This window comes from Sapajus apella, unplaced genomic scaffold (genome assembly GCF_009761245.1).
Source record: "Sapajus apella isolate SASKATOON/1434 unplaced genomic scaffold, GSC_monkey_1.0 scaffold40, whole genome shotgun sequence".
Taxonomy (NCBI): Eukaryota; Metazoa; Chordata; class Mammalia; order Primates; family Cebidae; genus Sapajus; species Sapajus apella.
Genome location: NW_022436980.1, coordinates 20365209 through 20390297, shown reverse-complemented (window position 1 = coordinate 20390297; position 25089 = coordinate 20365209). Strand labels below are relative to the sequence as shown.

General features: G+C 39.4%; 2 protein-coding genes across 5 annotated transcripts in view; one reads left to right on the top strand and one right to left on the bottom strand.

Moving 5' to 3' along the window:
- Positions 1-25089, top strand: part of CMSS1 (cms1 ribosomal small subunit homolog) — a 379426-nt gene that overhangs the window by 231283 nt on the left and 123054 nt on the right. The window lies entirely within an intron of this gene.
- Positions 1-25089, bottom strand: part of FILIP1L (filamin A interacting protein 1 like) — a 298228-nt gene that overhangs the window by 212890 nt on the left and 60249 nt on the right. The window lies entirely within an intron of this gene.

Sequence of the window (25089 nt, the reverse complement as noted above, 5' to 3'; positions counted from 1 at the left end):
TATTTTAACTATCAGTTGTTTAAGTATCAAAGAACAACTTGGGATGTCAAGAAAAAGCCATTTTGTATCTCCATGTAGTCAGCAAAATGCAATGGGGTTTTCTCGAGATAGCTTGAAGACCTGTTTATCTTATGTTTTTTTTTTTTTTTTTTTTTTTTTTTTTTGAGACAAAGTTAGTTTCGCTCTTGTTACCCAGGCTGGAGTGCAATGGCGCGATATCGGCTCACCGCAACCTCCGCCTCCTGGGTTCAGGCAATTCTCCTGCCTCAGCCTCCTGAGTAGCTGGGATTACAGGCACCCGCCACCATGCTCAGCTAATTTTTTGTATTTTTAGTGGAGACAGGGTTTCACCATGTTGACCAGGATGGTCTCGATCTCTTGATCTCGTGATCCACCCGCCTTGGCCTCCCAAAGTGCTGGGATTACAGGCTTGAGCCACCACGCCCGGCCTCTTATGTTATTTTTTAGGGGCTGATCTAATATCGTAAATGTATATTCAAAATTGTTGTACAAATTATATGTGTTTCAAGTTTCTGCTTTCTAGGATGATTAGACTAGCAATTTGATGATGAAAGCCGTGTACATTTTCAAGTTCCTTAAGCCAAATGTATTTTTAAAAATTAAATTCACAAATGGATGACCATGCTGTGAGCATTTTCCCCCTTAAATAATAATAATTATTATTATTAGTAGTATTATTATTATTTTAAACGGAGTCTCACTCTGTCACCCAGGCTGGAGTGCAATGGTGTAATCTCGGCTCACTACAACCTCCGTCTCCCAGGTTCAAGAAATTCTCCTGCCTCAGCCTCCGGAGTAGCTGGGACTACAGGTGCGCGCCACCATAAGCAGCTAATTTTGTAGTTTTAGTAGAGACAGGGTTTCGCCATGTTGGCCGAGCTGCTTCTGGAACTCCTGACCTCAGATGATCCGCCCACCTTGGCCTCCCAAACTCTTGGGATTACAGGTGTGAGCCACTGCACACAGCCACATTATTTTTTAAAAGAGGCATTTACTTGAATCTTATAATGCCCTCTGGTTCCTGGTAATCAAATGCCTTGACCTTTTGCACCCCACCAAACTAATAAATTGAACCGGCCAGGTGCAGTGGCTCACGCCTGTAATCCCAGCACTTCGGGAGACCGAGATAGGCAGATCACGAGGTCAGCAGATCAAAGCCAAATGGTGAAACCCTGTTTCTACTAAAATACAACAATTAGCTGGGCGTGGTGGCATGTGCCTATAATCCCAGCTACTCAGGAGGCTGAGGGAGGAGAATCACTTGAACCCGGAAGGCAGAGATTGCAGTGAGCCGAAATAGCGCCACTGCACTCCAGCCTAGCAACAAACAGAGCAAGGCTCTGTCTCAAAAAAAAAAAAAGAACCATAGAAGAGGCAGAAACTTTTGTCATTCTAATGTAGGGGTATTTCTTGACTATCTTTCAATTTATTTCATTATAATAGAATATTTCATATGTAGAGGAAAGTGGAAAAGAAAGAACCCCCATGTGCTCATCAGAAACCATAGCAGTCATCAACTTATGGTCAACTTTGTTACATTTTTATTCCTTCCCCCTACATTGGATTATCTAGAAGCAAATCACATACATATAATTTCTATGGATTGTCTATCACGTGATTTGAATTTTGTTGGGCTGTAAGGATAAAACGATGAATGAGACATAGTCTTTGTTCTCAGGGATCTCATCAGAGTATTCTGGGATAATTATGTTTAGTAGTCAATGTAATTATAAGTCCATTGTACATAGAACCAAAAACTAAAAACCCTTATACCATCTCTGCACACTGCATAAACTTAGTATAAAAGGAAGTATGGTATAGTATGAGTTCCTAAATCCAATTTTATGAAGGCCTTTTAAGGCATGAAAAATTTTCTAGCTCTGTCAACTAAAAGGGCCTAGAAGCAGTGACACCCTATAGCAGTGAACACATGCAACACGTAAATCTTGGCTTCTACATCTCATTTCCCACTATGGGGAACAAAGGCTTCTTGGAGAAGTGGCTGACTACAGGGCTGTTGGAGGAAAAACAAGGCAAGTCTGGAACATCTTTTCATGCCGGGATGTTAGGAAGTCTCAAAAATAATGAGGACATGTCAAAAGGACATAAGAGTTACCTTGGAAGGACTCCCACTGGTCTAATCTGAAACAACCTGAACAGCAAAAGAATTATAAAATGGAGGGTGACCCATTGCATAAAATAAGAATTCATGAGTTCATTCATGGTGATAATAGTTATAGACACTACATGTGTAAGAAAGAAAAGTTATTCTTTACAGCAGAATGCCTACTAATAAATGTAGAAGAAATGATAGATTACATAACCACCATTTTGCAACCATCATAGTTACCTTAAGTATCAATGGCTGCTGAAGCAATTTTTAAAAAGTTCAGTAAGGAACAGGATATTTACATATCTCAAAGAATCTTTCCACAAATTACTTTTTAATAATCATGGGAAATAATAGTTTTGGAGTAGAGAAACCTGGTAGTGACACTTTAATCAAGTGATCAAAGTTACCATCATTAATAGTAGAACAAATGGACATCTTGCGCTTCTTGATGTTATGCAGTGAGAAAGATGCATTACTTCTATGGTATTCCTGTCCCAAATATGCATAATTAATTTAATATTAAGGAAATATCAGACAAACCTAAACTGAAAAATACTCTTCAAAAATTTTAGTATCCTGAAACATATAAATAAAGCCAAGAAGCCATATCAGGTTAAAAGAAATCAAAGGGACGTAAAAACTAAACACATGGGTTCTTCTGGATGGATCCTGGACCAGGGCAAGGAAATGCAAACAGAACAGTATTGGCACAGTTGGTAAGATTTGCATAAAATGTGTGGATGAAACATAATATTGTGTTTGTATACATTTCCTGATTTTGATCATTGTATTGTCACTAGGTCAGTGAATGTCTTTATTCTTAGGAAAATACATTGTAATATTTAGAGGCAAAGGGACATGATGTCTGCAACTTACTAATTTAGAAAAACAAGTAATGTATATGTAGAAAGAGAATAAAGTGCAAAAGTGGTAAAAATTTTAACAACTGGTGAATATGGGTGAAGGGTAAAAGATTTTTTGTAGTATTCCTGCAACTTTTCTCTTAAGTTTGAAGTTATTTAAAAATTAAAAAAAGATTGAAACAAAGCAAATAGACACACACACACACACACACACACACACACGGTTATTTTCACTTTAAATAAAAATCATACCCTAAGATAAACTGAGGACTACAAAATTTTTGTCCCCAACAAAGTTGCTACAGAAATCCTTTTGGCAATCTTTATATTCAAATCATAAAATTTATAAATAACATAGAAATAGTGTCCCAAATCCCCTTCTGTAAGTTGAGACACACCTGAATTTGTTTTAGCTCTGTCCTGATAAGTTTCTTCCTCCATCTTGCTTGCTTTGGGAAGCTCATTGCATAAAGCTGTGTATAAGTGCATGTTTGAATGTTTTTGAAGAACATGAAAGTGATAACTTGGCCCCCAATACAGATTAAGACCTTTAAAAAAGCTAAAGCTCTACTAATTTCTTCTTCACAATTACCTGAGCAGTTTTACAGCGACATGAAGCCAGGTTTTACACTAACTGGCTGTGAATCTCTTAGGTTTTCCTTTTTAATAGCAATTTCTTTTTTGGGGGGGGACAGAGTCTCGCTCTGTCGCCCGACTGGAGTGCAGTGGCACAATCTCGGCTCACTAACCTCTGCCTCCTGGGTTCAAGCAGATCTCCCTGCCTCAGCCTTCTGGGTAGCTGAGATCACAGATATCCACCACCATGCATAGCTAATTTTTGTATTTTTAGTAGAAACAGGGTTTCACCATGTTGGCCAGACTGGTCTTGAACTCTGACTTCAGGTGATCCACCCACCTTGGCCTCCCAAACTGCTATGATTACAGGCATTAGTCACCACACCCGGCCTCTCTTTTCTTCCCATTGAAATAAAACTCTTACAGAAATAATAAGAAAAGTAATGAAATAATGAGTCTATTATTTTGAGCCTATCCAAAAAAATATTGCTTAACTGACAGCAGATAGAAGAATATGATATTGGATTAACGGAAAGCCAATTAGCCAGATTCTTTTTTTTCACCATTTTTTTGCTTGTAGAGAACTCAACTACAGAGCGGAAACAAGCAATACTAATCAGTCAGTTGTAGTTTCTTATTGACTGTTTGGTTTAATTTCAAAATTTACAAACATTGTTTGTAATTGCCAAAGACTGGAAATAACCTAAATGTACTTTTGTAGGCACTGGAAGTAAATAGGATCATCTGTTTATCCAATACTATGCTTCCATAACAAAAACTGGAAAGGTATTTATGGGTTTTGTTTGTTTGTTTCTTTTTAAAGGACACAATCTCAGTCCATGTCCCACATAGCAGCCTCGAATTCCCGGGCCCAAGCGATCCTCCTACTCAGCCTCCCAAGTAGCTGGGATTACAGGTGCCAAGCCACAGTGCCCAGCTGTTCCTTATGTACTGATATAGAAAGATCTCCCAGGTATATTAAGTCCAAAAAGCACAGTACGGAACATATTGTCTATATTGTATGCTACCATTTGCATGTAATAAAAAGAGGAAAGAATGAATATACATGTTTGCCTGCATATATATAAAATGTCTTTGAAAAATGCACACACAATATTGCTTGCCTAAGGAAATAAGAAGTTTTGTTGGGAGACAATAATTTTGTGTTAATTCAGTAATAACAGATGTTTGAAAAATTTCTAAATTTACTGTTTATAAAAAGAATAAGAAATTACGCTTTTCATCAATGTTATATTGGGATTGAAATTACTGTCATATAGTAATAGTTTATCAAATATAGAGACAGTCCCAGGTCTTTCACTGTAGTGGTGAAAACCATTATGCATTTTATCTAACTCAGTCTGGTTTACTTATTAACTTGGCTTCAAAAATCTGAGCAGCCTTTTTAAGTGTTCTTGCTCACAGGAGTACAGCCTTTGAAGTACATATGAAGTACAGCCAAGACTCACCTGCAACAGGAATATCAAAGAACAGATGAAATATAATCCGTGATTATATTTCATCATATATAGTATTAAGATTTCACAGTATAAAGATTTCACAATATAAAGATTTCAGTGGGGTTCTACCAAATACCAGCTTGGTTTAATACCTAATGGAAGCAAAGATGGTGTAAGTTTCAGTCTTATAATACGTGGAATACCAGGAGTACATTGGAAAAGCCAGAAACCAAATAAGATCTAGGAATCCAAAAGAATCTAGAAGAGCATCGTCTCTGGAGTTGATATTTTAATATATCACCAAATCATTCTTCATCTAAGATCTCAGGGCTTCCCTTAAATTGGATATTAAATGGCATATGGTAATTTCCCCCCGAAGCTTTTCTTCATAGTTAACAACTTTCTTGATCAATCTACCTGCATTTTATAATTGGACCCATGAATCAATGCAAGCTGTCTGAGTATTTCTTTTTCTTCCTGCACCCGCCAAAGTCAGTCAGAAGTAGGAACCTAAGACAATCTCTAGAAGAGGTAACCAACCATCTCTTCTCACTTATAAGATTAAACAAAGAGTTCTCTCTTGTGGCTTATATACATATTTCATTTGCATAATTCTCATTTAACTCCCTCTTTTTAAAAAAAAAAAGTATTAATTATTCCAATACATACTATTTTTCCAGACCATAAATGGTATATTAAAGCTATCCCTGAGAATCATTTGTATAGGACCAGATAATAGCTTTCCATTTTAATATGGATGAATACACAGATGTGACAGTGGTTTTAGAGACAGTTTAGGTAGCATCAAGAAACATCTGCACATTTTCCCAGAAGCCTGAGTAGTGGTGATTTGTACAGACTTCTCTGCATCTGCTCTTTCCCCCTTTCCTCTTTTCAGCACATCTAGATGATTAATGGACTGAACAGTCCGTTATATATGCCTTCTGACAGCCATTAGGGCAGTCTTGGTTGACAGTACACTCATAAGCCAATGTTGTTATCGTGAAACACTTCATTTGAATGAGTATTACAGGCTGAACAGGATGTCCAATGCCAGGGGGCTGTGACATTTTGAGAGGGCGGTGCTGAGAGCCATGTGGGACTCTTTTCCCATCATGGCCAAGTTAATGTTTTCTCAGGTCATAGGACCTCTAGGGTTGCAGAGGGAGAAACTTTGAGTCAGTGGCTGGGTAGATGTCCCTTGAGTCTGGATTATGCTTTTGAAAAAATTATTACTTTGCCTTAGGGAAGAGAGTCTCATTTTAAAAAGAAAAAAGTTTTTATAACGAGTTCATTTATTCTACCATGAATTTTGCTGAAAAATCTGTCCTGAAGTATGTCTTTGCTGCCAAATCCCACGCTTTACAGTTAACCAAAGTTGACTCTATGACCTGTTACATTTTCCTTAGACAGTTGGACGTGATCACAGAAGGGTGATTGCCAAAGTTTTATTTCAGCTCAGATACAGCTAAATGCAAGAAATCACTTTCTGACACCTTTCTTCTGCCTGCCCCACCCTAAATCACCATTTTTCAAACAATCTGTGGGATCTGTGAAATGGTCTACCTGTGTTCCAGGTTAACTTTGAGAATGGCTTTTTATGACTGGTTTACAATCTCTTTAGAAAAGCAAAATTATGATGGAAACGCTATGACATCCTAAGCTGTAAGGGCTTGAAGATAAATGTAACTTCAAGTCTGTGAAGCTAAATATTTACCTTCCACATGATTTACTGCACCTTTGTTCCTTTCCACACTGAGCTTTTTCTTTATGTGCATCCCTTCATCTCCAAGCTACTCTTTAGTAGCCCTGTTATATCAGTGTTTTGTGATGTTACAGAAAAGCAAAGAATGTGAGGTCAAATTTTCCATTACATACTTCAACAGGAATGCCAGGGAACTTAGCCAAACTCAGGCTACAAAAAAAAATAAATAAAAATTACAGGAAAGATGATTCATTAATCAACAATTACCTTACCAAGAAAGTAGAGTTACTTGTATGTATTTGGTTTGGGGAAGGGGGAACGAGTGCAGACAGCCAGGCTGTGGGAGAAATGAGGGTCTTTTATGTCTACATAGCATGGTTTCAGACCTACCAGACATCTTTTAAACTGTAAAGTTCAGGAGAAAGAATAACTCACTGTGTGCCTTGATTTGTCTTACCTTTTTCTTCTTTCAGCGTGAAAGTATATCACGCGTTGACCCCAACTACGATTTGATTTAAAAAAAATGACAGCTGAAAACTGGGATAGAAAGGCACAGGCGGCACCTCAGGGACAGTGAGAACAGGGACCACTGCCATTTCTTCCTCTGTCCTCAGCTGTATGAGCCAAGTCCCCTTTTTATTTCATGTAGGTCCCCTTCTGATCCCCTTTGTCTTTATTTTGCCATACGCTCTGGATCATGGTCCCTAAAACATTGTCATATTAACAGAAACGCTGGAATTTGGCCTTTAAATATAGTCATTGTTACATATTAAAGGATCTACAATGGGCAAAAATTGTGGCGTACGTGAAAACAATAGCCACTGAAATGTTTTAAAGCCCACAAGTTCCTAAGATTCCTCTTAAACAGAATGATCCAATCACCGAGCTTAGTGCTATAAGTGTCAAACGCAATATAAAGCTTGATTTTTTTTTTTTGTATTCTAATAAGAAGACCATCCAGTAACAAAAAACATTGACTCTTGTGACCAGCCAATACCAGGTACAGTGAAATCTGTTCTCTGATGGTTCGTCAACTAGCCTGTGAGCACCACCATGTAATAAAATGCTCTAAACTGTGATTAACGTTGTTATAAGATCTTTGTGCTCCTTTTGACTAATCAAAGACAAATCATATCAGGCTCAGGTATCATTTTATGACAAAGTATATTTTATTTTAGTTTTTTGGAAATTGGTAATCCGTGTATGGTTCAAACACTGTTAACTGGACTACATAATTAATCACAACAATTCCAATCATGCCAGATGATACTATATTTACTGAAGAATTTTATTGCCTTTTATGGAGAACATGAGGGAGGAACAGAGAGCAGGTTTTGTTTTGTGTTTTTCTTTTGCCACATAGCTGGTAACCCGGTTGCTATAACCATTTCCACCATTTCTTCCACACAAAGGAAGAACAACATGAGAAATAAACGTTTTAAAGTTCCTAACAATTGAATATTTCTTATGGGAATCTGGGGCAGTTCAAGAAAAGAAATGGATTGAAGGAGAGGAATAGAGCCAAAGTTCCCAGACCTTGACAATTAGGGTGAATGTAACAAGTCCACTTCATCAGGGAAAAATGTGAAGTCCTGCATTATTGTGGAAGAAAATGACTGCATTCGCAGAACAAGACTGATAAGGGGCTAACATAACCCTTGCTGGTCAGAGCTTTCTTTGCTCGTGTTTCTTTACCTCGATGTGAAGGTCAGTGACAGACCTCCCAGCAGAGAATGTTTTTTGAATTATAATAATGGAGACAAGTATCGTGCATCTCAAATTGACAAGAATTACTCCCGAGTCCTCAGAGCTCAGAGAGGCTTTCTTCGGGCATATCCAGTATTTCATTTTTTACTGTGTTGTGCCTTATCTGATCTCTGTACATGCAAGTAAGGAAAAGAGAAAATATATGCAGAAAATCACGTCCATAAGTTTTATTCCCCCTTTGTCATTCCAAAGTCTCTCTGCCTCTGTTCATTTCAGCTATATTAAATATATGTTTCCTTGGTTCTTGTATCACATTTTCTTGAGGCGTATAGCAACGCAGCAGTCTCTAAGGTCTCTTTTCCCTCATCCATCCCCTCACTTCTTTATTTTAACTACTTTTTCAGGCCCGTAGGTATTTATTATATCTCATTTGCTGTAGGAGACAGGCTCTACCCCATCCTACCATACTTCCAGACTTTATTCCTTTTAACCATCTAACTAACCATCCATTTGAGTCAGTAAGGACTTTGAGACTTGACAAATTTACATCCCTGGAAGGCGATATGTTGAATTTATTTTTTAAAACCTTTTTTTTTTTAATGACAAAAAGATTGTGTATATTTAGAGGGTACAATGTGATGCTTTAATCTCTGTATACATTATAGAAAGAGTCAATCAAGCTAATTACTATATCCATCACCTCACCAATTTATGTGATTGTGATAAGAACATTAAAAATTTATTCTTTTAGCAGTTTTGAAATATGTGTATATTAATTTGAATAACTGTGGTCACCATGCAGTGCAATACAGATCAACTTTTTTAGATTCCACATGTAAATAGGATCATGCATACTTGTCTTTCTGTGCCTAGCTTATTTCACTTAGCATGATGTCTCCAGTTCCATCCATGTTATTGGAAGGATAGAATTTCCTTCTGTCTGAAGGCTAGCTAGCAGTTCACTGTGTATATATACCATATTTTTATGAAGAACCCTGTCCTGCTTTGCAAGATTTTTAAAGGGAACATGCTTTAGAACAAGACTCATTGAGGTTCCGGTTCAAATCCCATGACCTTGAGCCAGTTACTCGCCTCATTTATTCATTTAACAAATTTTGATTGAGCATCTTCTGTGTGGCAGGCATTGTGATGAGCACAAGGGATGCAGCTGTTTACAAGACTGACATGGTCTTTGCCCTCATCAAGTTTATATTCTAGTTAGGGAAACCAATGAAAAATGAATATTTAAATAAGTATTTCCATTATCGTAAGTATAAAGAAGAAGTAACACAGGGGAATCCGAGTCAAGGGGGACAGTGAAAACTATTTTTGAAACAGTATTAAAGCTGAGGCTCAAAGCATGAGTCGGAGTTAGCCAAACAGAGAGTATATAAGAGCATCACAGCTGATTCTCAGAGCAGCTGAAGGACAGCCTGCTCCAAGAATCCAAGTCAGGAAGGAACTTGGGACAAAAGAGGAACTGAAAAAAGGCAAGCCCAGACTAGAGCCCCGTGAAAGAGAGGGAAGTAGAAAGATACAGAGGTAGTGAAGCCAGATCATGGAGGGCCTGGGCACTGGCAAGAATCGTGGTCTTTCCAATAGCAATGAGTAGCCATTGAAAGATTTTTTAATTAGGTAAAAACTTGATTATATTTGTGTTTAAATCACTCTGATTATTGCACCTCATCGCACAGTAGATGAGAGAACAAGAAGGAAACCAGTGTGAAAAGGGCTGGTGCCAGTGGGTGTTGAACAATGAGAACTTGTGGACTCAGGGAGAGGAGCATCACACACTGGGGGCAGTTGCGGGGGTTAGGGGAGAGACAGCGGGGGTAAGGGAGGGAGGGGAGGGTGGGGAGGGATAACATGGGGAGAAATGCCAGATATAGTATGCACCTAAAGTAAAATAAATAAATTTAAAAAAAAAAAGGCTGGTGCCATTTTTCAGATGAGAGATGATGGTGGCAGTCAGTGGAGCGATCAATGGCTCCAAAACAGATTTAGGAGGTCGAGCTGACAGGATTTAGTGGCTCTCTGCTTTGATGGCATTGCAGAACAGGAGTGTCTCTGATAACTTCCATTTTTCTCATATGAGGTGCTGTTTCCTGCAGTGAAGAACTTTTAGAGGAGAGTCTAGCCTGGGAGTAAATAGGACTAGATTCTAAACTCAGTTTGGAACATGTCTGATCTGAGATGTTTGTGATATATCCAAGCAGAGATGGTATGCAAGTAATTGTAAAAACAGATCTGGAGCTCTCAAGAGATGTCTAGGCTAGAAACATATATTGGGGAACAGTTTACAGATTGTATTTAAAGCTGTGAATATGGCCTTCGTAAGCCTCAGTTGTTGCATCTGTTAACTTGGAAATAATAATCTGGCTGTGCAAAGAGGCTAAAAGGGATACGTACATCACATAGCTCATGGTAAGCTCTCAGTGTGTGGTAATTGCCATGATTGCTATATCTAGGAAAATCTCACAGCCTTATTCTCTGAGTTGGCAGTAATTGACAAAGAGGAGAGTGGAAAGGAGTGAATGAAGGAATGAACATAACTCTGTAAGAATATGTATATAAAAATCAAGATAAAATATTAGCTTTCATTGTACTGCTGTGTTAGAATTTTTTTTTTTTCTAAGTTTTAATTCCCAGGCATACCTCCTCTCGAAAACACCTCCTATAATTCTCGCCCTGAAAAATTGGGGGACTTCATTTATCTTAAATGAGACATTTGGATCAAAACAATTTCTGAGGCTGCCACCGGGTTCTTCATTTTGATGGGTTCTCATCATTGCTGCTGCAGTGACTGATTGATTTCTTGAGAAATATTTATCCAAATGTTCTTCTGGTAACGTTATTTTTAGGAAGGTAAAACCTTTACATTTCCAGACAGCAGCTTTGCTGTGAATGTGGGGAAACCACAGAAAGCTGTAATACATTGCACATGTCCGCAAGGCCTTCTGGGCTTCTTGGCATTCCTAATGATGATCATGATCCCACTTGGTGGAGGCTGACCCTCCCTGCAGCTGGTGTCCTTTCTGTGCAGGGATGAGGTCATTGGGGAAGGGGGAGGAGGCGGAGCTGTGGTGGATGAGAAAAGGGAAGGAGAAGAAGCTGTCACATCTGCATTCTTGGTGGAAAAATGGAAACGTGTATGCCACATGCTTGCTTTGTTTATTTTTTAAGGAAAGGACAGAGAGACAAGAGGGTAGTGAGGAACTGTAACATGATGACAGCTTGGTTTTCCCCAATATTGATAGCCGTATTCTCAGTAACAGCCTCATCAAATTTCCCAGGGCACTGATAACCCTATGAACCTAATCTCAAATACTTGAAACTGCTCAGAGCAGGATATTCTAGCTCTTTACATCCTAGTAACTTCTTTAGAGTTATGAAAATTCCTAATTCTAGATAGCCCACTTCTCCCGAGGCTTCAGCCATGTCTTAAAAAGGGAAATTCAGAATTATTTTTATGTTTGACAATGTAGTTAAAACTATCAGGTTGTTCTTCATCTAATTCTCAAAGTTGTCACTGAAAATAAAAAATAAACAATTTTTTTTTTTTTTTTTAGTTTACTGGTAGCCTGTTAGACCATAGTTTTATCTCTACAGCTTGAATACACAGAGATTATAAACCTAGAATTCCCCAGCTGTTCACAGGATTTGGGGTTGTTGTTACAATTGGTTGTTGATGATATTTTTGTGGGGAGAGAGGTTAGCAAAAGAGGGGTCCTGTTGGCATTACAGGGAATGACCTGGACTGGGCACATTCACAATCAACCACTTGACCATCTCAGCTCCAGGTCAGAGCAATGAGTCAACACTGACAGAATTGAGAAAAATACTCAAAATCCTCTCAAGACGGTTTTGAACCCTTCTTGGGTAAGGTAAGGCCAGGTCTGATTAGCCTTTGTAACTTCAGTGCCTCAGCCAGGGTCTGACACATAGTAAGTGCTCAGTGAGTGGCCAGGTAACCCAGTTTTCCTATTTTCCATGGTTCAGGACTACTGTTGGTAGTCAGAACACATGACTATGAGTAATTAGGTGGAGGGAAAAAAATACTTCCTCCTAAATCATGGAGAAAGAGGCTGTTATTTGAATAAGTATAATAGTTGACTATCAACAGTGCTCCTGACTTCAGTTTTCAAGATCGAACATAAAGGGTACTGTCCTCAGGTTTTGAAGGTCCAAAACTGCTAAATGTTTTAGCCATTACAGTTTTTTTTTTTTTTTTTTTTGAGACGGAGTTTCACTCATGTTACCCAGGCTGGAGTGCAATGGCGCGATCTCGGCTCACCGCAACCTCCGCCTCCTGGGTTCAGGCAGTTCTCCTGCCTCAGCCTCCTGAGTAGCTGGGATTACAGGCACGCACCACCATGCCCAGCTGATTTTTTGTATTTTTAGTAGAGACGGGGTTTCACCATGTTGACCAGGATGGTCTCGATCTCTTGACCTCGTGATCCACCCGCCTCGGCCTCCCAAAGTGCTGGGATTACAGGCGTGAGCCACCGCGCCCGGCCTAGCCATTACAGTTTTTTAACCTTAATTTCCTTGTTGGTCAAATGGGTGTAATACTTTCTCTGCCTAGCTTTCCAGGCTTATTTTCAGGATTGAATGCTTTTAAGGAAGTGAAACTAGTAAGAACTATCAGAGGTAAGGATTGGTATTGGTTTCTTTTGAGAACAATGTATCTTTAAACAATTTTAGAAGGAAGAAATGGTTTTGAATTCCTTGAAGAAAAGGTGCTTCCAAAGCATATTTGTTGATGCAATTGTTGTTATCTCTCTTTAAGCTTCATGTATTTAAAAATTAATGACAGCTCTCGGCTGGGTGTGGTGGCTCACGCCTGTAATCCAAGCACTTTGGAGGCCAAGGCGGGTGGATCACCTGAGGTCAGGAGTTCAAGACCAGCCTGACCAACATGGTGAAACCCGTCTTAAAAAATAAAAAAAAAATTAATGACAGCTCTCTTCTTCCTTTCTGGAAAGCTTTTATGACTTAACTCCAAAGTCTATGTGTTTAAAAAAACTAAAGTATCTTGTCCTCCTTAAAGAATACCATTATTATTCAGAACCTCTGAAACCAGCGAGGGTCGTAAAGCTACTGACTGCAGATGATTAAGTGGCCACAAATAAAGCACTGGTGTTACCACACGTAAATTCCTTCCCTGCAGTTATTGCCTCCACAAACGGTGATTCAACTGCAGGTGTCTGTCAAGAGACAGTGGAGTTTTGTTTTTCTGGAAGCCTCACTGTGTGTGACGCCAAGAAACAATGCCTCTGCCACTGTCTAGCTGTGGCCTGCATCAAATCATTCCACCTCTCTTAGCCTCTGCTTCCTCTTTTCTTAACTGAGAGAGCATTCAGTGGCTGTGTGTCTGGGCCTCACTGCTCTCCCCAGAGGGCATTTGAAAAAGAAAGGAAGGCATTTTTGGTTGTCAAAATGGCAGGGTGGGCAAAAAATGATAGGGTGGAGGTAGCTTGTGGCACTTAGTAGGCACATGTTCTATGGTGAGCTGAGCAGACTCATGAAAGAACGAATTGTCCCCCCATAGTGTAAATATACCCCCCTAAAAAACTGTGCTATAGGCCGTGAGAGTGAAAGCGTTCACAATTACCAGTAGGGACTGTCCCAAGCAAGCTGGCATTTAGGTGCCAACCAGCCACAATCCAAGGCCTCTTGTACTTGCATTGTCTTCCTGCATTCTGGCCCTGTTTGCCCCACAAAGGACAGGATCCCAAACTCTGCTGAACAGCCCTCAGGGAAGGCGACAGATAGGACAGACCACATACCTTCCATTGTCTTTATTTTACTAGGAAAACTGGCAGTGGAGTTAAAGTTAGCTCACTTGTTTATCCCTGAATTTGGTTATGCTTTAATCCCAGAGCCCCCTCATTGCTCCCCTTTCCTGACCCTCAGAGCCTTTGGCACTGCCAGTCCTCAAGTATGGCAATTGCTTGAAGCATTTGTTTGGGGTGGGGGAGGGAAGAGGAGGAAGAGTAGAGCCAGCCCTTCCCCGCAGCTGTGGCTAACCAGGGCAAGCTGTGACACAGAGCTCACTCCCTGTCAGTCAGGCCCACCCTGAAGCCATATCTGTGAGTGCAAAGTTATTGTGACACATCCCACCATGCAGTATCAGGGGAGAAACTGAACATGGTAACTGAGGTGACAGGTGATTCTTACGTCACTTTCTTGGACTGCCATTGAGACGGGGAAAATAAAAACCAAATCAGGAATTTATTTCCACTCTGTTGACATCTCACTGAAGGAAGCAGTCAAGTCCAGGTGGGTTTTATGTTTCTCAGCCCCTATCCATGGACCAAGACTGGGATTCCAGATTTTCCTGATTAGGCTTCTCTTCTAGTACAATTTCTTTCTGTTTCTAAATTTGTATTTTACTCTTTTAAAAAAAACCGGCTTGCAAAATTATGTAAGGTTGACATGATGACCTAGACTAATTGCTTAAATATGGACTTGGACAGTTGTGGAAAAGCACTTTTGTTTGTGTCATGGAATTAAAGTTACCACATACACAATAGATTATTTTCAAATGTAATGGATTACATCTTATACGAATAAAAGTATAGCAAAAAAAAAAAGAGAAGAAATTTTTTATGCTGAAAACAAAGTGGATGTCTGAATTTAACTGGAAAAAACTGTAGAAATTTATTTCTGACAATTGCAAACAGCTCTCTTTCCTTGTTTTTTCTTTTACTTCCTCTCCTTAGTACTTGAAGTTATTCCTTTGGGAACACATAGCTTCTCTGTGTTATAGAAAAGTGGCAAGTATAAATCATGGTAACAAACAAACAATTTTCTTGTTTCATTTATCATCTCTTTTGAGGTTTGAGCATCCTCAACAAACATTAGAGGTTAGGCCATTGCTCTTCTAACTTGTTATGAGATCCTAGGGTCTTACAGAACTTACCAAAAGATGAAGGAGTAATTTGGGGAGATCTTTTAAAAAAAATCACTCAGCAATATAAGGGAGGTTAATATGGCATTAGAATGTCATATTTTTAAGAGGGAATCTTATTTATTGATCTGTTTATACCTCATGTCCAAAATATGTACAGTACAGAAAATTAATTCGCTGAGGGAATACAAGTGATTAGAATATAAAGCCAGAGATAACAGTGAGAAACAGAAATAAGTTGAGCCTTGAACGACACGGGTTTGAACTGTGTCAACTTCTGCCATTGCTGAGACAGCAAGAGCAGCCCTTCTTCCTCCTCCTTCTCAGCCTACTTGAAGAATAGTGAATAGTAAATATACTTTCTTAACCAATAGTAAATACATTTTCTCTTCCTTACGATTGTCTTCTAATATTTCCTTTTCTCTAGCTTACTTTATTGTAAGACTACAGTTTATAATAGATATACAACATACAAAATATTTGTTAATTGACTTTTTGTGTTGTCAATAAGGCCTCGGGTCAACAGTAAGCTACTAGTAGTTACGTCTTGCGGAAGTCAAAAGTTATATGCGATTTTCAACTGCACAGAGGGTCAGTGACCCGAACTTCTGAGTTATTCAAAGGACCACATACTATGTGGTTCTTTACGGTTACTAGAAGTAAATCACAATTTAGCTCTAAGTTTCCTAGTGGCCTAAATGAATGCTTTTTTAATCACACAGACTCATCTGTGGAATGAATCTATTAAGGGCATCATGGGGTAGTGTTCAGGGCAATTTTTTTTAAAATTTGTTTATTTACCAGCATTTCTGGTAGATAAATTTCATAGACCAATAAATAAAAAGAATCCCTCTTAAAAATATGATACTCTGGTGCCATATTAACCTCCCTTATGACTCTGAGTGATTTTTGAATGTGCCCTCTAATGAGTCAGAAACTTACAATGAGAGAGAGTTTGGGCAATATCAGAGAAAGGCGTAACTTTTTTACATTTATGTGAAATGCTCAGTATGAAAATGCAAAATCTCTTAAAATTGATTATAAACATGCTTTAATGCTAAAGTAGAATGTTTATCTGATTATGGTAAGATCCAAATTAGATCAGACTCATTTTCATTATTTTCTGTTTTTTTAGAGAAGCCTCTGTAAACTCCCCCACTTTGTTTGTTTGTTTGGAGACAGTTTGCCCAGGCTGGAGTACAGTGGTGCAATCTCTGCTCACTACAATCTCCACCTCCCAGGTTCGAGTGATTCTCCTGCCTCAGCCTCCCGAGTAGCTGGGATTACAGGTGTGGACCACCTCACCCAGCTGATTTTTGTATTTTTAGTACAGATGGGGTTTCACCATGGTGGCCAGGCTGGTCTCGAACTCCTGACCTTAAGTGATCCACCCATCTTGACCTCCCAAAGTGCTGGGATTACAGGCATGAGCCACTGTACCCTGCCTCTCCCAGGTTTTGTTAAATTAGCTATTTTAACTTTAGAAGATGCCTCTGTAAGACACATTCCTTGGGAGCATGGAAGTGGCTCCTTGTGGCAGAGCATTCAAGAATTTGATCCGAAAGGCAATCCTATACGTAATGCCCTCTACCAAACTTATTTTCACATGTTTTAGGTAGCTGTGTTTCTTCAATCTTAAACCAACCTTCAATAGAGAAATCACATAAAAGTGATATTTTATTAGTGTAGATATATTTTTATTTTTTTTATTTATTTTTTTTATTTTTGAGACGGAGTTTCGCTCTTATTACCCAGGCTGGAGTGCAATGGCGCGATCTTGGCTCACCGCAACCTCCGCCTCCTGGGTTCAGGCAATTCTCCTGCCTCAGCCTCCTGAGTAGCTGGGATTACAGGCACGCGTCACCATGCCCAGCTAATTTTTTGTATTTTTAGTAGAGATGGGGTTTCACCGTGTTGACCAGGATGGTCTCAATCTGTTGACCTCGTGATCCACCCACCTCGGCCTCCCAAAGTGCTGGGATTACAGGCGTGAGCCACCGCGCCCGGCCTAGATATATTTTTAAACCATCATTTGAATAATATATACTTATTATAAAGACAGTTCTTGAGATTAGTGAAACCCTTTCCATAAGTCAGAAATTTAAATGGATCACAATTCTCTGTCAGTTCAGCTTCTTATTTTTTCCCCACATTCTTTCTTGTTACAGGTTTTTAAAATGAACTTTTACACCTCAACATATGCTATGCGATTAGTCTAATCCTGAAGCTTGAAAGAGTAGTAAATACTTTTATTTCGAAATTGAATAATATAAACCAGTGGCTTATATTTCTAAAAATATATTTTATTATATATTTTATATAAATATATAATTTAATGTAATATATTTTATATGTCATATATTAACATTATTAAAATACGTATTTGTAATATGAAGTATATTATAAAATATTTTATGTATTTTTTCATAAATATAAACGTGATAAATATAAAATACGTTAAGCAGGAAGCACATGCAATTTATCAACTCACCCTTAAATGATCTATAATATTATCATGTCATATGTGTTATTTGTCACGTTATTTAGGCTACTAATGGGCATAATTAGTGGTCTGAGAGTTAGCTCCTTCAGAACTGGCTAGGACCCCACGGAGCACACCTATAATAGGCAAATGTGTTCAGGCTTTTCTTGACATGTAACGGACTATGGCATATGTGGACTATACTAATTTATTCCACTGGGGTTTTACATGACAGCAGACGTGGCACAGTCCAGAAATAAATCAAAAAATCATGCAAAGCAGTACCCTTCTTTTACTGAATGGTGCATTGATGAGACTCACTTCTGTGCACCAGAATTGCAGGGGGAGCTTTTGTTCCAAGGCCTGACGGGTGATAGTGGTGGTGATGGTTGTGATGTGCGCATGTGCGTGTCCTCCTAGAACTGAGAGCTCCCAGTTGGAGGATGGGTCTTTTGGCACCATCTGTGTTATTACTGTGGCTTTGTCAACTGAACCTCTAAGTGAAACTGATGAAGCCTCGCCTCCATTTTCTTGAGCACAGATGAGCAACTCAAGGCTAGTCTAGGAAAGAGGGCCTGAGACATGAAGAGGGCCAAAGAGCAAGAATTAACACTGAGAATTCATGGGTAAGTCAGTGCAGGGTTTCTTTCTATAACCCAATTTTAAAATAATTATATTCTAAAATTTTACAAGGGCAAAATGGAAGGTATCTTCCCCAACCTCATGTAAACCAGTTGTTTGAGGATATACTGTATGAGGTGAACTTTCTGGATATGATATGAGATAGTTATAAATAAATTTGTATTTGATCTTGTTTTAGATATGGAAAGATCCTTAAATGCCTTGTTATTTTCTAGGGTTTGTTTTTAAAACCTGTAATATATAATTTCCCCTAAATAAGAAGAAATTTAGTTCATCCCTGGGATAAATGCCATGTACCTCACCTGTGGAGTTGTTCACCTGCCCTCCCTTTGGTTGCCAGTCATTATTTCTTATTTCCATTCTCTCCTGAAACAAGGGTGCTCCTACTCTGTTGACAGAATGCTTCCTATACCTCTATCCTCAAACCCCATATATTGCTCCAATTTGGGGCATAATTGGAAGTCATTGTATAATTCACCACAGCAAGCCTTCTGCCCCAGAAGTGTCTTGAAAAGACACAGTTTCCTAGGACTACCTTAACAGATTACTACAAATTGGGTGATTTATAATAACAAGTATGTATGCTGTCACCATTCTCAAAGCTAGAAGTTCGAAATCAAAGTGTCAGCAGGGCTATGCTTCCTCCAGAGGCTCCAGGGAAGAAAATACTTCCTTGCTTTTTGTAGCTTCTTGTGCTTGCCAACAGTCCTTGGCTTTTGGCAGCATAAACTCCCAAATCTGCCGCTGCCTTTACATAGTTGTCTTCCCTCATTGTGTCTGTATCCAAATTTCTCTCTTCTCATAAGGACATCAGTCATTGGATTGAGGCCCACTCTAATCCAGTATGACCTTATCTTAACTTGATTATGTCTGCAGAGACCCTATTTCCAAATACAGTCACATTCACAGGTTTTGCCAGGCGCATCAGTTTGGGAGAGTGGGGACAATGGGTATTCAGCCTAGGACAGGCAGTAAGAATCTTGCTACATTCTCTCATTTCCCTGAGCATTTGAGGGTCTACACTTCAGCATTCTATTTGTTTTCACTGCAATATCTTTCTTACCTGGAAAACTATCTAAAGCCACAGAAACGCTAACTAATCAATTCTTTAGTGACTGTCTATATTATTTTATAAAACTACCCCTTGGGGCCAGATTTTGTTCTTTGTTATTCATATGCAGCTTCCTACTAGAATCAAAGTGAATTGCATCCAAGTGTTTGCAAGCGTTGACTCTGGCCCACACTTGACTTCTTCCCAAATTCTATACTTTGTTCTTTGTATACCCGGACATTCGGCTTACTTAAAAGTATGTAATGTTCTCCCCAGGGCTTCAAAGATCTACATTATTCTCAAATCTTTACCACTTAAGCTTCCCTAGTATTGTAAATGCTGGCCAAGGGTCAAACATTTGTGTGCTTTCAAGATAGCGGGTGTGTTTAAATCCCTTCCTTAACCAAAGTTGCCATTGTACTGTGAAGGAGGTTTAGAGCAAAGGTCACAAACTAACCCACCCATCACATTCCCTTTTCCCCCTTGATATGTTCTCTCTGACTTGCATGATGGTTTTTTGAAAGAACATGAGTTAGTTGCTAACAATAGCAAATTTCACAAAGAGATAGGGATATCCGGCTTTTCTTGAAAGCTCAGAAGATCTGGAAACCCTGGGCCCACATTCTTGCAGCTGGCCAGAGCTGGGGAGTGGCTGTCCCTTCAGGCAGAGCGTGTGATGTACTCTTGTCTGCACCATGAACCAGTTTGACCTGCCTTGTTCATTATGTTATGTTATGTTATGTTATGTTATGTTATGTTATATTACCTGTCTGCCCCTGTCGGCATTTGATCTATCCACTCCTAGCCCAGGAATTGGGAAGACAACATGAATAATCTTGCAGATGTGGCTCAGAAAAACCGTGCTGGACAACTGGATCAAAGGAGGGCAGATCACTGATTTCCCTTCCCTCTGGGCTGCGCTTTTTTTTTTTTCCCCTCGAAGAAGGGAATAGGTATTTTTTTTTCCTTATTATTCTCTGGGAGAAATATTTGTCTGAACTCATATTAGTCTGTATCTTTTTTTTTTTTTAAAGAAAGAAAGAAAGAAAAAATTAAATAAAAAATAAAAAAGAATGAAGGAGAGTAAAGAAGAGGAAGAGGGAGAGAGAATGGAAGTGTTGCTTTATTGCCCAGGCTAGAATGCAGTCTAAAAATGGGTATTGAAAGCCTCTTTTATACCAATAAGTATGCTTAATAATGGAGACAGGAAAAAAATGAGGGAAGAAAATAACAAACAAGCGGCCAATCGATATTTCATATAAACCTGTAGGCAGGTGTGATGTGGTGCTGATAAGAGTCTATATTTTGTGTATTTAAAGTGGAGAGTTCTATAAACGTTTATTAAGTTTACTTGTTTCCAGATCTGAGTTCAGGTCCTGGATATCCTTGCTAATTTTCTGTCTCGTTGATCTGTCTAATATTGATGTTGAAGTCTCCCGCTATTATTGTGTGGGAGTCTAGGTCTCTTTATAAGTCTTATGTATCTGGGTTGGGCTGCACTGTCTTTTGGCAGTTCCCACCAATACCCTGAAGCCTTGAGATGAGATACACGCCTCTATCACACTGCCTCTGGACCCCGTAGCCTTGCCCCCTTTCTCTCACCATCACTGGTGTCACCGTTGGGTTCAGATGCAAAAACTGAAATGTTCAGAAGTATGAGGTTATTTCAGATTCATTGTCATGTTAATCTGTTAAGCTTGGGTTTTCTTAATCACAGCACAGCCTCCTCTAGAAACTTCTGATTGCCTTTTCCCAGCTTGCAGAGCCTCTTTTGTCCCTTCTTGCTGATCATCTCATCTTGCGTGCTTTACCCTTTACCCCCTGGCCCGTAGTATTTTGACATCAGGTCACAGTTGTCTTTCTAGAAGTCTCCTGCACAGTCCTCACAGTCTGCCCTTCAGAACATTCTCAGCAGCTCCTATCCCGGTTCAGCTCTCCCAGTCCTCCTGTCCTGGCCTTATCAATTTCTTCTTGTGTGCATAGGGCTTCTAGCACAGGACTATCATCTGAAGCACTGAGGATCCTGAACAGTGTCTCTCTTGCCTTCCTCAGTATCTTTAGCATTATTGAACACCTCTTAGTTCTGTTATCCCCAACGTCACCAGCTCACTCAGTCCATCCAGCCAACAGAAAATCATGTTCACTACATGATCCAAGTGGCCATCATATGCTCCTCTCAGGAACTCCCAGAACATCTTATCATGTTATGACAATCACCATCTAGCGCTAGAAAAAAGCTGATTTGTCTCTCCATCGGATTTGTAAATACTAAAGACTGTCTTTACCTTTTATTTTAGAGTTTATAAGAGTAACCCGTGTCCATTGAATGTGGAAAATATGTAAAGATGCAAAGATAAAAATACAAATTACCCACTGCTGTGCCACCTAGATTAAAAACCACAGCCAGCATTTTGATATGTGTATTTTCACATTTATATTTTAATCTCTCCCCTTCCCTGTTCTTTAGTACTCAAACATTTTTGAGGAAAGAGTGATTTTGGTGATTATCCCAGTATTTTAGAAAAGAGAGAGAGGCTAGAGAAAATCTAGCCTTAAATTTCAGAACGCTTTTAATAATGTACACATTTTTTCTTATTCATATTAAATCACCCTTCCACAATATGAAGGGTAGATAGGAAGTTTTTCGTAACTACCTTCAAGGAGTCCAAAGATCATCTGTATAGTACCGTCATTCTTCTGATAGGATAGATTGTATTACGAACAACACTTGTGTATGGAGTGCAAGCTGAGTATTAGTCATTCAGAGAAGGATAGCCTAATTGATCTGGTTGAGGAAGTAAGACATAGATAAAAAGATTTATGTTTGCTCAAGGTAGCATGAAAGTACGAGCTATGGTATACCAAGGTCTTAAGATGGGACTTGAGAAGAGGGGAAGGCAGGGAGTAGAATAGGTGCATTTTACATCACAAAAATCGTAGGGTATTATTACCAGCTGAGAGTGTGGCAAGACCCTGGCTAGGAACCAAGTCTGACTCTCAGTTCTGGGATTTCCCCACAACATTTCCAGCTGATAAACTGTCAAGTCTCCAATGCATCGTTCCATAAATATTGTTACATATTCCAGATCTCACATCTACTTTTTAAATTTTTATGGGAGACTTTTCAGAAACTTACTTTATAGCCTAGAATGTTTATTTTAAACAAGTGATTTCATATTAAAATAAATAAATTTCAGTGGCTGAGTGCTTACTACCTGGTGATACAAAGGTAACAAAAGTTTATAATCTGCTCTTGTTGAGCTAAACAGAGATATCATTATCATTAACATTTTAGCCTCTAGGTCAGAAACGCTTCTAGCACTGACTGGCTTTATCTGCTGGTGATTAATCAGTTTGTCATAATGTAATTATCACCGCTAATGCTGAGTTTCCAGGCAGCTGGAAACAACAAATATCATATTGCTTTAGACTGCCACATAACCAGGTGGCAGCTCCAGACTATTAAAAAAAAGCGAGGGCAAGTGGTTTTTCCCACAACTTTAGGGTGGCTCTGTAAGAGAACTAATGATTGGCTGTCTCAGGGCAGCAGATTGTAATGGAAAGCCCTGGACCTGGAGTCAGGAGCTATGGTACTGGCAGAGCCAGCATTTATCTCTATGATCCTTGCCTGCCACGTGGCTTCTCCGTCCCTCCAGTGGACTAGGTGACTAAAGATCCTTCCCATTCTAATATGCTGTGACTGTGTCCTCCAAGCGTCTAATCTTTCTAGAGGAAACCAAGAATGCAGTGAGATGTTACTTTAAGGAAAGATGACGTGATCTCTAGTCCGAGCTTCTTGCCCAGCCTTAGGCATGTGAGTTTCAAATACTCATTACATCATCAAGGAAAAAGGCCAATAAAAGCCCAAACCTCTCAAGCTGTAGAATCTGCTTATAAATTGGAATGGACAGAGTAGCTGCGGTTTCTCCAAACTCTGAAACATTACATGTTCTTGGGTAACACTAGAATGCATTTTGTGTCCTGCATCTCGTTAAAGTTCTCGTGATATGTCTCTGTAAAAGTCTGCTTGCCTCCTGCAAGCAGGGAATGTGCCCTTGGTTATCCGTTACCAGTTAGCTCAGTTGGTTGAAATCCAAGGCTGTGGGAACAAGCCCTATAGGGACAGTTGGTTTCATGCAGAGAAGCCCCCTGCTTGCCCAAATGCCTTCATTTGGTCACAGAAGGCATAGATGTGAGCATGGCTGGCTCAGCATAACCTATTCCTGCTACTGGAAAAATCACTCAAACCCTACGTTCTTTTACAGGGTCTCTGACCTCATCCTTGTTTAGAATTAACAACTGTGAGCACAGTGCTGGGCCAATTTCCGCAAAGATCCTGATGGCCTTTTACCTAGCTGACCATCTAAATCCTTCAACATTGTGAAAGTTTGATGAAAACAGCTGGTTATTAGAGGCTGGCTCTCTGTAAGGTACTATGTATGCTAAGTGTTTTGTGTCCATTCTCTCACTCATGCCTCAAAGTAATCCCAGGCGATATGCACAATTTTTTATTTTCTTTTTGTCAGTGTCGAAACTGGCTGGGGAAGTCACCTAACTTTCCCAGGGCTCCACACTTACTGACTGGCAGAACCAGGACTGAGACCCCTATCTCTCTGACTGCAGACCCCATGCTGTTACTCACTATACCCTACTGCCTCTCTCAGCAGAAAATTAAGAGGCATCTGAACCATGTTCTATGATCAGGGCACTGAACAGAGCTGGGGATTTTAGAAACTGTGATAAACTTGAATTTGAAACTTTGTACAATCAGATGCTTACAAATGAATATGATTTTTCATTGTCATTCTTTGGAATGAAAAATGAGGTCACCTCTGAAGGCAGGCAGAGAAAACTTGACACATAGTCAAGTGAGGCACGTGTCTATTCTTGGATTCTTTCACAAGCTTCCCACTGTTGACCCCTCTCTGTCCCGGCACCTTGAGATGCTCATATCCCCATTCTAAAGTTCTGCACAGCTTTTGCTCCTTTCATTTCAAACACAAATCCCCTTAGTGGACAGACTGAAAAGTTTATCTCTGTATTTTTTCTCCTCTAAATTGCCAAGCACCTCCCACGAACTCACTTCATTTTACACCCTCAAACCCAGAAGCATCAACACACAACATGACAGCCCGTTTTTTCTGACTGTCCCACTCAGTGGCTTCTCCGTAGAAGGAGGAAGCTGTATAACCTCCTTTGTTAGAACACTGAGTTAAGCCATGACTTCTCCTCTGGAGCCACAGTTGCATATGTGAAGTTTAAAAAAAATGTTCAGTAATTGAGTGATGTAATTAGTAATTACTTTAAAGTAACATCTCACTGCATTCTTGGTTTTCTGTAGAAAGATTAGACACTTCCTATTCTAGAACCCTTTTCTTTCTGATCTTCTAAGTTTACTTGCATTTGAGAGCAAAGGGGCAGCTTGGACAGCATGGAGAAGGCATTTGGTGCAAGTTCAGGAAAAGGTCCTTGGCAACATCCATCTCTTCCAGTGGTTTTCTTTTTCGATTTTCTAGACTTGAAATGAAGGCTGCCTTTAGGGTGATTTCTCTTTTC